This window comes from Rousettus aegyptiacus, unplaced genomic scaffold (genome assembly GCF_014176215.1).
Source record: "Rousettus aegyptiacus isolate mRouAeg1 unplaced genomic scaffold, mRouAeg1.p scaffold_m13_p_16, whole genome shotgun sequence".
Taxonomy (NCBI): Eukaryota; Metazoa; Chordata; class Mammalia; order Chiroptera; family Pteropodidae; genus Rousettus; species Rousettus aegyptiacus.
The window spans coordinates 19,927,065-19,940,902 of NW_023416291.1; the positions used below are offsets into that span (position 1 = coordinate 19,927,065).

General features: G+C 37.5%; 1 long non-coding RNA gene across 1 annotated transcript in view; it reads left to right on the forward strand.

Annotated features, from left to right (window-relative positions):
• The window catches only part of LOC107510764, a 241,652-nt gene extending 228,287 nt beyond the window's left edge, over positions 1–13,365 (forward strand). The window contains exons 5-7 of the long non-coding RNA XR_001596921.2: positions 2,768–2,945; positions 7,511–7,638; positions 13,278–13,365. This is a non-coding gene — a long non-coding RNA (uncharacterized LOC107510764). The remainder of the gene's footprint in view (positions 1–2,767; positions 2,946–7,510; positions 7,639–13,277) is intronic.
• The last annotated feature ends 473 nt before the right edge of the window (positions 13,366–13,838 follow it).

Here is a 13,838-nt window from a genome sequence, read left to right on the forward strand (position 1 = left end):
AATTGTTCTACTTTATTAGTAGTTGTTAATCTTTTACGTGCCTAATTTATAAATGAAACTATTATAAGTATGCATGTATAGGAAATAGACTATATAAAAATATGGCTTGCACTATCCACAGTATCAGATGTGCACCGAGGATCTTGGAACATAGTCCCTATAGATAAGGGGGACTACTGTATGTAGTTACTATTGTATTACCTAATTGATTAGGCAAAAATGAGTTTAAATTGTTTCTTGTGTATGGTGTGAGGTAGAGGTAATGTTAATTTCCCCCTTTATACAATTGACTCAACAATATTTACCAAAAATGCCTTTATTGTTACTGCAAGGACATCTGTGTCATAAATTAGGTGACCTTATATGTATGTCTGTGTTTTTGTATGTTCTTTAGTTTCATTAGTCTATTTTCCCATTCTTGTGCAGATAACATACTGTCTTAATTGCTATAGATTTATAATGTGGTCTAGTGGTAAAGATTCCCCACCTTTATCATTCTTTTTTAATATTTGGCAATTCTTGACCCTCTCTATTTCTATATAAAATTTAGAATATGCTTGTCAATATAGACACACACACATAAACATACACAAACACACAATAGCTTGGATATTGATTAAGATTATATTGACATATATTGTGATATATATTATGTATTAGATCAATTTGAACATTTATTTCCAATATTGAGTCTTCCAAGCCATAAACATAGTATGTCCAACATTTAATACATCTCGTTCAAATTTTCTCAGTAATGTTTTGTAGTTTTCGGTTAAATTTATAACTAATAAATTGTATTCTTTTAAAATTTATCTTTATTGTTTGAATATAAAAATGCATTTAATTTTTATATATTATTCTTGTTTGTAGCATCCCAGTAAAATGCTTTACTTATTAATTGTGATAGATTAATTTTAATTATTATAATTAATAAATTTAAATTTGGAGGGTTCTATGCCTGCAATCTTGTTATCTTCTAAAGGTTCTTTTCCTTTCCATCTATTAAAACTCCTTATTTTCCTCACCTTATTAAAATAGATAAGACTTCAAATGCAGTGTTAAACAGAAAAGGTAATAGTGATAAGGTGACTTATTCTGATACCATGGGGACAGTTGTCACTATGTAATAATTAAATATGATTTTTTGTAAGTACCCTTTATCAGATAAAGACATTTTTGTAATTGAGTTTTTGTAAGTAACCTTTATCAGATAAAGACATTTTTGTAATTATCCCTTCTATCTTGGTTTGCTAAAAGTTTTTTTTTAAATCATGAATTAGTATCAAATTATATTAAATATTTTTCAGCATTTATTGAGATGATTATTTCATTTCTTCCCTTATTTGGCTAATGGGTAAATTACATAATCATTATATATGTATATGTGTGTGTGAGTATGATACATATCTGGATCTGATTTGCTAATATTTTCATTGATTTAAAAAATTCATGTTCTTAAGAGATTGGCTTATACTTTTCACCTAGAGTGTAGGTTTCTATGATGTTTATCAGTGGTCCTCTGCGTTGGAAATTTGGTCCAAACTTCTTTGTCTCTTCGGCCCTCCGAGACCACTGGAAACACCACTCTGCACCGCAGAAGCTTTTTGCTTAGTTACACAGCATTTTTCCCTAAGCAGATTCACATTCGGCAAATTCCTCTGAGGGGACACACTAAGGACTGGACTTATTTCTTTGTATTTCCTCTCTCTGAGACATTGGGTTCCTCATGTCCTAGATGCCTTGGTATCCCTAACTACAATTTTTGTCTTACAAACTCATGGAATTGCCTGAAGCTTTGCTGCCTTCTGTGCCTCTTCATGACGATGCTCTCTCTACTTGAGTTTCAGCCTCTTGTCCAGGGCTAATCAGCAAATGCTTCAATATAAAATTTATTTCAAAGGCCAGCTCACCTTTCTTTTTCCTCTCTGAGCTACTGGCCCATCTAGTTTTGGTTAGCCTAGTAGATGTTTGATGACCCTCGAGAGAATTTTTATTTATATTTTATCCAGCTTTCTCAGTTGCTTCATCAGAAGCAGGGTCTGCTGATAGTGACTTCATCTTAGCACAACATAATAAAGATTTGGTAAGCTATTATCCATTTTTTAAAAGTTCTATAATGTTGGAAATTTTACATTGTTCCTCGAACTGATCTATTTACATACTTTCATTCTACTTTCTCCATCAGTCTCCTGTGTAATAGAGGATTCCTACGAAATGCAATTTTTGATTTAAATGTCTATTGATCATTTTTTTCTTAAACAAAATGAGCATATAATTTTTAAAAAACTTAATTTCCTGTGATCAATGATTTCTAGTTCTTTAACTTTCTAATTCAATGGTTCTTACTTTTGTCTGCATTTTATATTACCTAGAAAGCTTTAAAATTTTCTCACATATAGATTCTTATTTATTGGTCCTGGGTGCAGCTTTGACATTAAGATATTTTCAAATTTCTCCAAGCAGTTATGATGTGCAGCCACTGTGGGCAACCACTGCTCCAAAGGTAAAACAAACAAACAACAAAAAAAAAAACCAAAAAACAAAACTTGCCTCTGGCTTGAGTAACCATTGCAATTTACTAACACACAACTGTTCACAATAAATTAAATACATTATAAATTCTGATGAATGAGAGTCCACAGACATCAGTATTTCAAATTGTACCTTTGTCTCTTCAAAGATTTTCACAATTCATGATAATACATCAATACAAAGAAGAGGTACATCTTTCTAGATGGGTAAAATATACTTTTTTTTTTTCTTTAAGGTTAATAGGACATTTGTGAAAGGAGAGTTGGGAAGAAGTAACCTCAACCAAAGGCACATGCTCAGGCAGATCAATATTATGAAGAAATACAAATGCAACTCAAGGGTCGAGAACTTGATCATCTTAAAGCTATTCTTGCCACGTACCCCTAGGAAATCTTCACGTACTCCCCAATTAGGTAAGTGTACCACTTTGAAAACCACTACTCTGTAGTATGCCAGATAAGGTTCTTTTTCTCCTCAAAATTCATTCCTCACCCTTCTCCACCCTGTTCTCAGCCTCTGGATGCTGGTCTAGAATGGACTATACCATCAGCCTTTCTTGCCCTCTTGCTTCTGGTTAAACTTGTTCAAGGAATTAGGAAAGTGAGGGATCAGGGTGTTTATCTTCCAGGTTCCTTATCAGCAGGATTTTCAAGGGAAAGCTGACTGCTTTGATTCAAGGTCACAGTTCCTCTTAGGTGGCCATCTCTCTATGACTTTCTTCTTTCAGTTTTTGGTGGTACTCGCCCCTCTTGTCCTGTTGGCCCTAGAGAAGGTAACACCCCTAGGGTATGTCACAATTCTTTGTTATTTCTCTACACCATTGGAAAAGAGTCCCTGTATTAAGTCTCCCTTAAATTATCTTAACTTGAGTACACTTTCCTGATACAGACAGGAAGAGAAGAGCACTCTGTGTGACTCAGTGCCTTACCCAGAGATTGACTGGATCAGGGGTGTTACAGAAAAGTTCTTCTAGTTCCTTGTCTTCTCTAATTAGAGAACACAATAGCTATTTCTGAACCAAACCTCAACAGACAAACTTGGTATTATGGCTCTGTCAATATACAGATCCAGAGAGTGAATGCTTCAGCTGACATCACTCAAAACTAATACAATGAGAACATGAATATTCTGTTCTGGATCATTTCCCGCCCACATCTTTATGCTTGGCAAAGGAGGGGTAATTTGACAGACAAACACCAAAGGAAGAATGTCGAACATATACAATACGTACATTCTTCCATCACTTTTCCCCATTTACCCCTTATTTATATATAATTATATCTTTTGTTGTTAGCAAATTGTTTCTTGGATGTCAGCCTCCTCTTCTTAGCTAGACTAAGTTTCACGGGTATATAACCACATACTTATTTTTCTTCACAGCTGTAGCCTGAACATTTTCTGCTCAGCTCTCTTCCATTTCACCCATATTTTGCATGTTCAATCTGGTGTCAGGCTCATCTATTGAGTTAATTTAATTGTTTGCATTTTTTTATTCATTCATTCAACAATAATATTTATTGAGACTCCATGCTATACATTGGTTGAGTTGTGGGATACAAAAAGGAACAGAGGACCCTGACTAATTTTAATTATATATGAGTTTCCCAGGAATTGGGCTACTCAGGGCAGAGTTTGTCATTGTTATTTCACTCAAATATTTGTAAGAGCAAAAGAGATCACGGTTCATTCATTCATTCATTACCATGAATATTTATTGACCACATGTTAAGTGCAAAGCGGTGGGAAGTAATAAAAATGTACCTGCCATTCCAGCATCAGCTTCTCGCCTCGTGCTGGCAGTGGAAGTTACAAGGATCTCACTTTACTAAAATGTAACCCAATCTCTATCTAACTCATGCCATCCAACCCCCCGCCTCCACTCCTTAGAGCTTCTCTTGGTGAAGACAGACTAAGAAAAGGAAGTTAAGTGGATGGTAAAATGCAGAAAATGACTCAGTGTTAGAAAATTTACTATTAAAATTTTGGGTAAAAAGCAACAGATAAACCCGAGAGCATCCTGGCAATGAAGATCATTATATAAAGGAAGAGGAGATACAACTACTAAGCAAAAAATTTGAAAGTCGTCTTTAATTTTCCTTGTCTCCTATATTCAACACCGGCTCTATGCCACATCTTAGATGATTCCATACGACTATGACCTCCGCAGCTGCCAATCACGGAGCAGCTACTCTGTACCATGCACTCTGCACTAGGCACTCCCTATTCATTACTTCGCTTGGTCTTTAAAACAGTCCTATGATGTAGCTAGTTATTATTATCTCGCTTTATAAATTAGCACACTGACTCTCATTGAGGATAAGTAGCTTACTTAGTCACGCATCCAGTAAATAACAGGGCTAGGAGCCAGACCCAGCTTTACCTTACTCAGAACTTAGCTCTCAACCACTGCTCTACACAGCTTTGCACTTAAAATGGATACACAAGTATAATGGATATACAAGTCTGGGAGATGTTTCCTGAACTTGAAATAGACATCTTCTCTGCACATCGCCCTGGGGTCTGGTTCGATAGGAAGTGGTTGAGGCATTTTGTTTTATTTTTGAATTTGGCATATATGAGCTTGCTCATCTGAATAATGTTGATGATGTTATTTTTGGCCATTAACTTGGTGGTTAAGCATATGAAAATTAAGAGTTTTATTGTGGCGAGTCCTGACTATTATTTTAGACATTCCTTATGCTACTACCTGAGCATGGGGAAGACACACAGCATAGAGATTTTTGTGACCGCCTGTGGCTGGCCACAGAATGAACAAGGTAAACAATAAGCAAGCAGGCCCCTGATTCTTTTAGACTGCTTTTTCTATAGACTCACACTCCCCAGTCTTTTTACCATATACATATTACTGTTTTATTTGCAAGAATCTTCTAAAAAGGAAAGAAATACTGAGTCTTGGACTGAACTTTATAGAACACCGCACGTGCCAAAGCCATTCCAAATCTTACCTCACTGCGAAATGTTTTTGTGGCTGGTTTTATTTTTCATGTCTTTCCCTTATTTTAGGTCATTATAACACATTTTATAGGTCAGCGTCAAACAGCGAGACTTCACCAGTATGGGGACTAATCCTGGAAGTCATGCCAGAACCCACAATTATAATCTACTAAATTCATGGAAATGCAACATTACGGCTGGGGTTTTACGTATGTGGAAATCGTGAAAACTCTCAAACTCAAATCCCGGCCGCAACCCACAGAGAAAATGAGAACTGCCCTCTATACCATAAGCGGCCAGCCTGCATGCCGTTAACGACCCCATTTGTGGGGTGGGAGACCCCTGCTAGTTCACATTTCAATAAACCATAAACTTTTACATGCACACTAAACACCAGAGGGCTTGCAATCATTTCACTATTATCTAGATCCATTGAATATGCATTTATGCCATCAGAGATCAAAGTGTAAGACAAAATGCCGCGCCTTTAAAAACCTTACATTTTGATCCAGTCAATACCTCCTATGTCCCCAGGAGTGTAGCAACATAGAAAATAAAGTTTTCTAGTCCCATTTGAGCTCCCTGGATATTCTATTTCACAGCCATGGTTTTCACTTGCATACAATCCTCACGTCTTTTTTCGCTAAGCAGGGCCAGCAGGGGCAAAATAGTAAAGAAGTGGTTTTCAACTTCAGCTGCACGATAGAATCATCTGGAAAGTTTTTAAGAATCCTAATGCTTAGGCTGCACCCAGACCAATCGCAGCAGAATCCTAGAGGTGGGACACAGGCATTCATAATGTTCAGCTCTTACCAGGCTGGTGCACGCTCAGGCTGAGGACCTTGCTGTCACATGTGCCCTCGTTTTTTCTCTCCTCACTTTCTGTCCCTCTTCACTTTCCTCTGCATCACATCCTCCCCGCTCCTAAATTCCCCAGACTCCAAAACGATTTTTTCCTCTAAAGCAACATGGCCTCCTACGAAGAAGAAAACATCTCAAACAGAATGTCTGATATCCAGCGCTTGGCAGTCTGCTATCGGAGACGTGTGGGATGGATTTTATTTTTCTACTCCACCTCAAAGCGCTTCTTGGAATAAATAGCCTGTTCCAATTATTTCAAGAAAATTCAGTTTCTGTGGATACCCAAGGGCTGTGAACAGGGGCAGCATTTCTTAAGATGTGGGCCAAGTCGCCTGGATTCCAACTCCGGATCACCTGAATGCCTAGGACAGGGCCTCATAATCTGCCTTCTGACAGGCTCCTCAATGATGTGCATGTTTTGGAAACTCCTGAAGCAACATGTTGACTCTCTGACAGCTGGACCATCTCTATAGATTAGCTTGTTCAAAAGATTAGAAAATTGAGTCCTATGCTAATACAAATAATAGGTGGGAATGGATTCTTATAAAGAGTTAAAATACCATAGAAATATCTAGTTGTGTGTGAAGCTGTTGGGTTCTCATTGATAGTAACTGTATTTGACTGTGTCTTATTCAATGGATAAAGAAAAAGGCTCTTGGAGGGGATTTACATCATTGATTCCCAAGCACTAAAATTTCATGCTTGTATATCACACAGTCTGTGTTTTTGATGCAGCCCTGGCTGCATCTAACTGCGTGACCTTGGACAAATTACCTAATTCCTCTGATTATCATCATCTGTCAGATGGGGACCATGATGCCTCACAGACTATGTGAAAATGTAATGATATGATAACTGTGAAAAGTGCTTTGTAATCTGTGGTGCATTACGCAAGTGCTGGCTATCGTTAGAATTCCTGTGGTTTAGGCCAACGTCTTCATGTGGTACAAAGCTCACAAAAGTCCTAGTCCTGCCAGGTACATATCAGTCAGTTTCCAGGTCAAGAGGCCCGAGTGGACCTAGTGCTCTCTCCATTCCACCCCCAACCTTATATTGAGATGCTTCACTCAAATTTGTATCATGTTGAGCAAAAAAGTTAAAGCCATGACTTTAAAAATCCTTCCCTTCTCTTGTCTAAAGAGAAATTGACGTGTTGTGTTAGATACCTGCAGGTCGTGAAACTCAAGAGAGAGCCGATCGGTGGAGAGAACTGGAAAAGATGAGAGAGCCAAATCGTGCTACGGAGACAAGATGAGGCCAACGGCAGAAGCCAAGATTCATGGAGCAAAGGTAGAGAGGGCAGGAAGGGTGGAAAGAGAGGAGTAGCAGGTGAAAAGGGAGGTAGGAAGGCAGGAGCTGCCTCGCAGAGTGGAAACTGGAGGAAAAGAAATATTCGAAGAAGATCATTAGGAAATTTTGCTTTTCAAGGACGTGCAATACAATCTGTTTGTCTTCTTACCAAGACCCCTTCAGGAAAGAGCTACATGGCTTTTAAGTGTTTTAGAGTCCAATTTGACTTTGATTGCATGTTTGTTTTGTAGGCTGTATTGAGTCTGGCATAAAGAAAGAGTAGAAAAATGTAAGATGGTTACATCCATTTGGGTAAATATTTTATCACCACTTTTCTCTCCGGGGCTTTAAAAAATTACAGAAGCTAAATAAACCACCATCAAAAAAACAAAATAAGCAATCCACAAATTGTCAGGGTTTGTTAAATGGGTCAGGCACTGCCTCGATATCAGGAGTTCCGCCTCCTAAGGAGCCTTCCCCAGGCTGGGCCCACAGGGCAAATGGCTGCTTGCACTTCCTTCGCAGGTTCAGCCGGCGCTTCCAGCGTGTCAGGGCCCTCTGGCCCTGTCAGTGTTCAATCACGTGCACAGATTTCCACTGCTGGCTCCTTCCCACTGCCCTCCTGCCTCATTTACAGTCTACATCCTCAACTTTTTTTGCATCGTGCTCCATTTTTAAAACCCACTTTGTACTACCGTTTTTATCTGCATTTAATCCCCTCGGTCCCTAATCCTTCACTGAGCCTCTGATTTATAATTTGTACCAATTTCTCAAACTTGATTCCTAACCCTCATCCCCAGGACTGGTGTCTGGCTTTCCTCTTTGTCTGGGGTCCTCCCTTGCTCTCAGCCATTTCTGGAAACCTTCCCCCAACCCCATCCAGCCTCTCCCATAAAACCAAGATGAGACTAGCTAGCAGCCTCTGTTAAGCTCACTCCTGCCTCCCATGAAGCACCATAGAAAGAGTAAACACCTCTTTGAAAATAAGGCTATTGTATTCCCCATGCGCTCTTTAACAGCTCAAGGATGTGACTTATATTTCTAACGTTGGCATCCACACACAGAAGGAACTATGCATCACCATCTGCAGTAGACCAGTCACCAAACATCGGGGAACCTCTTCAGCGCCCCCACATGTCAGAATGCCTGTGCGAGCACGTGCTTGTGCAGAGATCCATCCAGACCTCTGCATTTGATGTTTATTAACTTTTTTAGAGACTTTAATTAGGTAACAACACATGTGTCCTATGTTATTTCCATTTGTTGATGAATCCTTTAATTCTTAACCAGTTCTATTCAAGCTTGTCAAAGAAGATCGAGGATACATTTTGTATTTTTTAATCTGTTTTGCCATTTATTGAAATTAAAAAATAAATAAATAAAAGGAAAACCCCACTTGTACTATACAGTGTTTCCCAGGAGGTCACATCATTTTCACTTTTATTTCCAAATTGCCTTCTGAGGGCACAAATGTGACATGAATTAGCCCCGAAGCTAATTGGAGCAAAACTATTTATAGTCTGAATAAAATATTTTTATAGACTTAAGTAGCATAAAATCAACAGCAAACATCTGTATTTTTGTGAGAAATAAGAACTGAGTCTACAGAACTCTATCGTCGATGGTCTTTACTACCTTTTAAAATCAGCACGTTTCCACCGTGAGAGTTGCTAAGTTCTTTCCTTGGACACCCCACCTCATGTTTCAGCTCTGCCTCTTTGCTGGGGAACACAGTGGGTGGGGGGAGATGCAAAGGAAAGATAATTGCAAAAACGTGGGGCTTTACGCTTCGGTTGCCAGCTTTCCCACTCCAAATAATATACCGGAATCTCAAGTTATGTATAATTCTTTGCGAATAAAACATAGAATTCTTTTGAGGGAAAACGTACAAAGAAAACGTGATTTCTTTGAAAGGGAAAAAAAGCTACCTTTCCCCTGTTGTCAGAATTATCAACCATTTTATTTTTAATTTTTTTCCCCTCCAGTATGAGATAAAGAGAATTGGAAGTGAATTTATTCAGCTTAAGTGAGCTTCTTCTTGGGGTAAGGGGGAGGGTGTTAAGATTTCATTTTTGGGTCTCCCATCATTAACCACAGCAGGCTGTGGCCAGGCAGGGTTGCCACGCCTCACACTAAGACACATTCCTTCTACTCTCTAAATAACCTGACACAGGCTAAGCTTCCTAAAGTTCATTTATAGAAATTCTAAATACATGCAAATACATCACCATGCCAATAAAATAAAGAAGAGAAACAGAATTTAGAAATAGAGCTGCAGGGGAAAAGCTCCATGAGGACTACCCTGGAATGGTATATAGAGATTCAAAGTCTGTTTCCAATAATTGGAATAACTGGAGAATGAGTTATGTTTAAAGTCATTCCAAACCAGGCGAGGATGGAGAGAGGTCATGTGTTTTGAGGAGGGGCAGGTCAGTGTGTCTTGTGACAAGTTGTTATCTCTGTTTATAACAGAAAGCTGTATGTTTGTGTTAAAAAATAAAAAACAGTGATGTGCCTTTGGGTACGGTGACTGCAGTTGGGCAGATGGAGAAACAGAGAAAGGCTTCACTTAGACTCAGGGCAAATGAGAGAAGATCAGAGTGGTGTGAGGGAAACATCCCTAGCGAAATCCTTTTTTCTAAGCTCTGCCAAGTAGTAGTTGCTCTAGGCAATTTGTTTTCACTCTGTGGACCTTGCCTTAGTCTTTAAAAAAATGGTTCTATTAGCCTAATGATTCTCAACCTTTCTGATCTAAGGGTCCTGCCACAATCTTAAAACTTGAGAACCCCAAAGAGCTTTTGTTTACATAAGTTCTATCTATCAGTAATTACCATATTAGAAATTAAATGAGCAACATGTTTATGAAAATTAACTATAATTTCCAAAACAAAGATAAATCTAGTGATTAGAGTAACATGGTTTTACACTTTTGTAAATCTCTTCAGTGTTTGCCTTAACAGAAGATAGCTAGAGTCTCATATCTGCTCTGCAGATTTAACCTGTTGCAATTTTATATATCATGTAATTTACATAAGGAGGCCATGTTTGCAGAGAGAGGGGCAAGACTAAGTGAAGGTACAGAGAGAGCACCATGTAAAGATAAAGGCAGAGATTAGGGTGATGCTTCTACATACTAAGGACTGCAAAAGATTGCCAGAAAACCACGAGAAGCTAGGCGCGAGATATGGAACAGATCCTTTCTTAGAGCTCTCAGAAGGAACCAATCACCAGTACCTTGTCCTTGGACATCTAGGCTTCAGAACTATGAGACAATAAATTTTCGTTGTTTTAGCCACCACCAAGTTTGCGGCATTTTATTATGGCAGCCTAGTAAACTGATACAATCTCTTTCAACGAATGTGTCCATTTCATCTATGTTTTTAATATATCGGATTAAAAATAGATTGGATTAAAATTAGGGAACTCGAGATGGAATATAGACTGATAATTATATCTAACTATATCACAAATGCATGACATGACAATGAAGGAGATAAGGGCTTGCAAAGGGAGAACTAGTAACTTTACTGTGGAAAAACCTGGTAGACACAATCTTAACCAAATAATCAAGTTTAGTGTCATCGGTAACAAGATATATTAATATCACATATTCCCAAAGAAGGACACATCACCATCTCTTCTTCCCCCAAATCCATTGTAATCATGAGAAAATATCAGACACAAACTCAAATTGAGGGACATTCTATAAAGTATCTTTGGACCATTATTATTTTTAAAATGTCAAGGTCATGTAGGACAAGGAAAAACTGAAGAAACGTCACAGATTAGAAGAGACTAAAGAAATATGACAATGGAGCATCCTGGGTTGGATCCTGAATCAGAATAAGTATCATAGTGTAAAAACTGGTGAAATTTTGAATAAATTCTGTACTTTAATTGATAGGATTGTACCAATGTCGATTTCTTAATTTTAATAATTGCATCGCGATCATGTGAGATGTGACAGAGGAAGTTGGATAAAATATGCTATCTCTGTAACTCTTTTGTACATTTAAAATTATCTCAAAAGTTTTTTTTAAGTTAAAGAAAAAAATAACGTGAAAAGTGACATTGTTTTTACATTTTTGAAAATCTATTTAATGAGAGTGAAAAAAGCAAATAATAGTATTATTACAAAAGTGTGTTTTGACCTTGCGGAATCCTGAAAGGGTTTATGGATCCCCAGGCCCTAGACCACATTTGTGAACCACTGCATTGGGGTAATAACACTCCTGGGTTCTCGATACCACTCATGGGATATTTGTGAGTTTGGGAGACAGAATCTGGTTTCTGAATTTTCCAGGGAGACGCCTACTTGCAGAAAGCTTCTATTCCGGAGTTGTGGGCGGGGGGGAGGGGGAGCAGTGAATTCAGGAGAATTCAGAAGAATGTTATCAAGCCCATTTTCAGCTACGCCTAAACTATATTAAACAAACAGCTCCGATACTACTAAATCGGACTTTTAATCTCTACTCACAGGAGTCCTACCTTATTTTTCAGTTAGTTTGGCACTTTGACTGGAATCAGAGGTGTTATTTCCTCCCTAAATCCACATTATGAGCTTTTGTGACTCTGTGAATATATACAGCCCTTAATAGAAGGATAAAGAAGACTAAAATGGCAATAAATAAGGAATCAAAAAAAACCATCCAGAATAATCAGGTCCACCAAAGAAATCCTTGGATTCTTTCACTGAGCTCATTCTAGCTCAAAGAACAGCCTCGTGTTTCTTTGTGTGATATCCGTAATGCTAGACGCACTTAGGTTCAAAAGCATTAATAACAAAGTAAATGACTATCATATGCGTCCAGTTATAAATCTTGTCTTTCTCCCATGACGAAAGCTTGGCTGTTCATTTTTACACTGAAGTTCCAATTCATCTTTCTCTCAAACTAAATTCTGGACAAGGATCACTAAGCCATTTCAATATGGCATCCTATGAGAAAGGAAACCTTGGCAGCTTAGCCATCTAGCCACGTCCAAGCTCGGAAGACAGCCACTACCCACAGTCGGTCATCACAACATGTCCCAAACTCCTGCTTTGTGACTGCATTTTTGAAGTACCTCTAGAACTAAACTTGCGCAATCTGTTTCTGTTTTACTATAATTTCTCTTTAATTGGTACTCCACTAATCCAGAATTTTACATAATTTAAACACCACTCTTATGATTCTTATTTAAAATTGAAAATTCTTTCCTCATTGAAAATGTTTTGGTCTCTTAAGAAAATATTTGATCTTCAAAGCAGTTTTTTTTATTTTTCAAAATAAGGGCTGAAAGATTAAATATTCTTTTAGTTTTTCTTTCACTTCCAGGTCTAGCAATTCTCTTTCTTATAAGGGTCATTGAGATTTTTGATGTAAGCCAATTGAGAACCATAGTTTCTCCACTTTATTCCATTTATAAATGTTCAATATGACTTTTTTTTTGTACTTCATAAAAGAAAAAATCTGATTTCTTTAAGAAATATTCTGTAAATTAAATTCTTTGTCATCTAGTCTTGTGGTTCGAAGATCTTTTTCTACAGAGAAAAACACATGTGTAAACGCTCCTTATAATTGCACAAATACCTCGTTTTATGGTGCTTCACTTTATTGCACTTTGCAGGTTTTGCATTTTTTTTTTTTTACAAATTGCAGGTCTGGTGGCAACTCTGCAATGAACACGTCTATTGGTGCCACTTTTCCGAAGGCTCATATTTTGGTTAGCATCTTTTATCAATAAAGCATTTTTAAAATAAGGTATGTACATCTTTTAAGCATAATGCTATTGCACACTTAATAAATTACAGTACAGTAGAAATATAACTTTTATATGCACTAGGAAACCAAAAAATTAATGTGACTCGTTTTATTGCTATATTCACTTTATTGTGGTGGTCTGGAGCCAAACCTGCAATATCTCTAATATTAAATAATTATAAATGAATAACAGTGCTGACATGTACATTTCAAGGAACATTTATACAACATATCTGTACATCCTCCATTTCGGCAACATAAATAAATGTTACACCCTAATTTCCAAGGCACAGTGTTTCTTACATAGTCACCCATTTTGAGGTATTTAGAATACTTTTTAATTTTGTGCCAGTTGCAAAAGCTGATGTGTTCAACCTAAGTCATCAGCTTAATTTGAAGAGTTCTATGTAAAACAAAGTATTACTAAGGTTTTATCTCCGAAATGAAGATGCTTCCAGA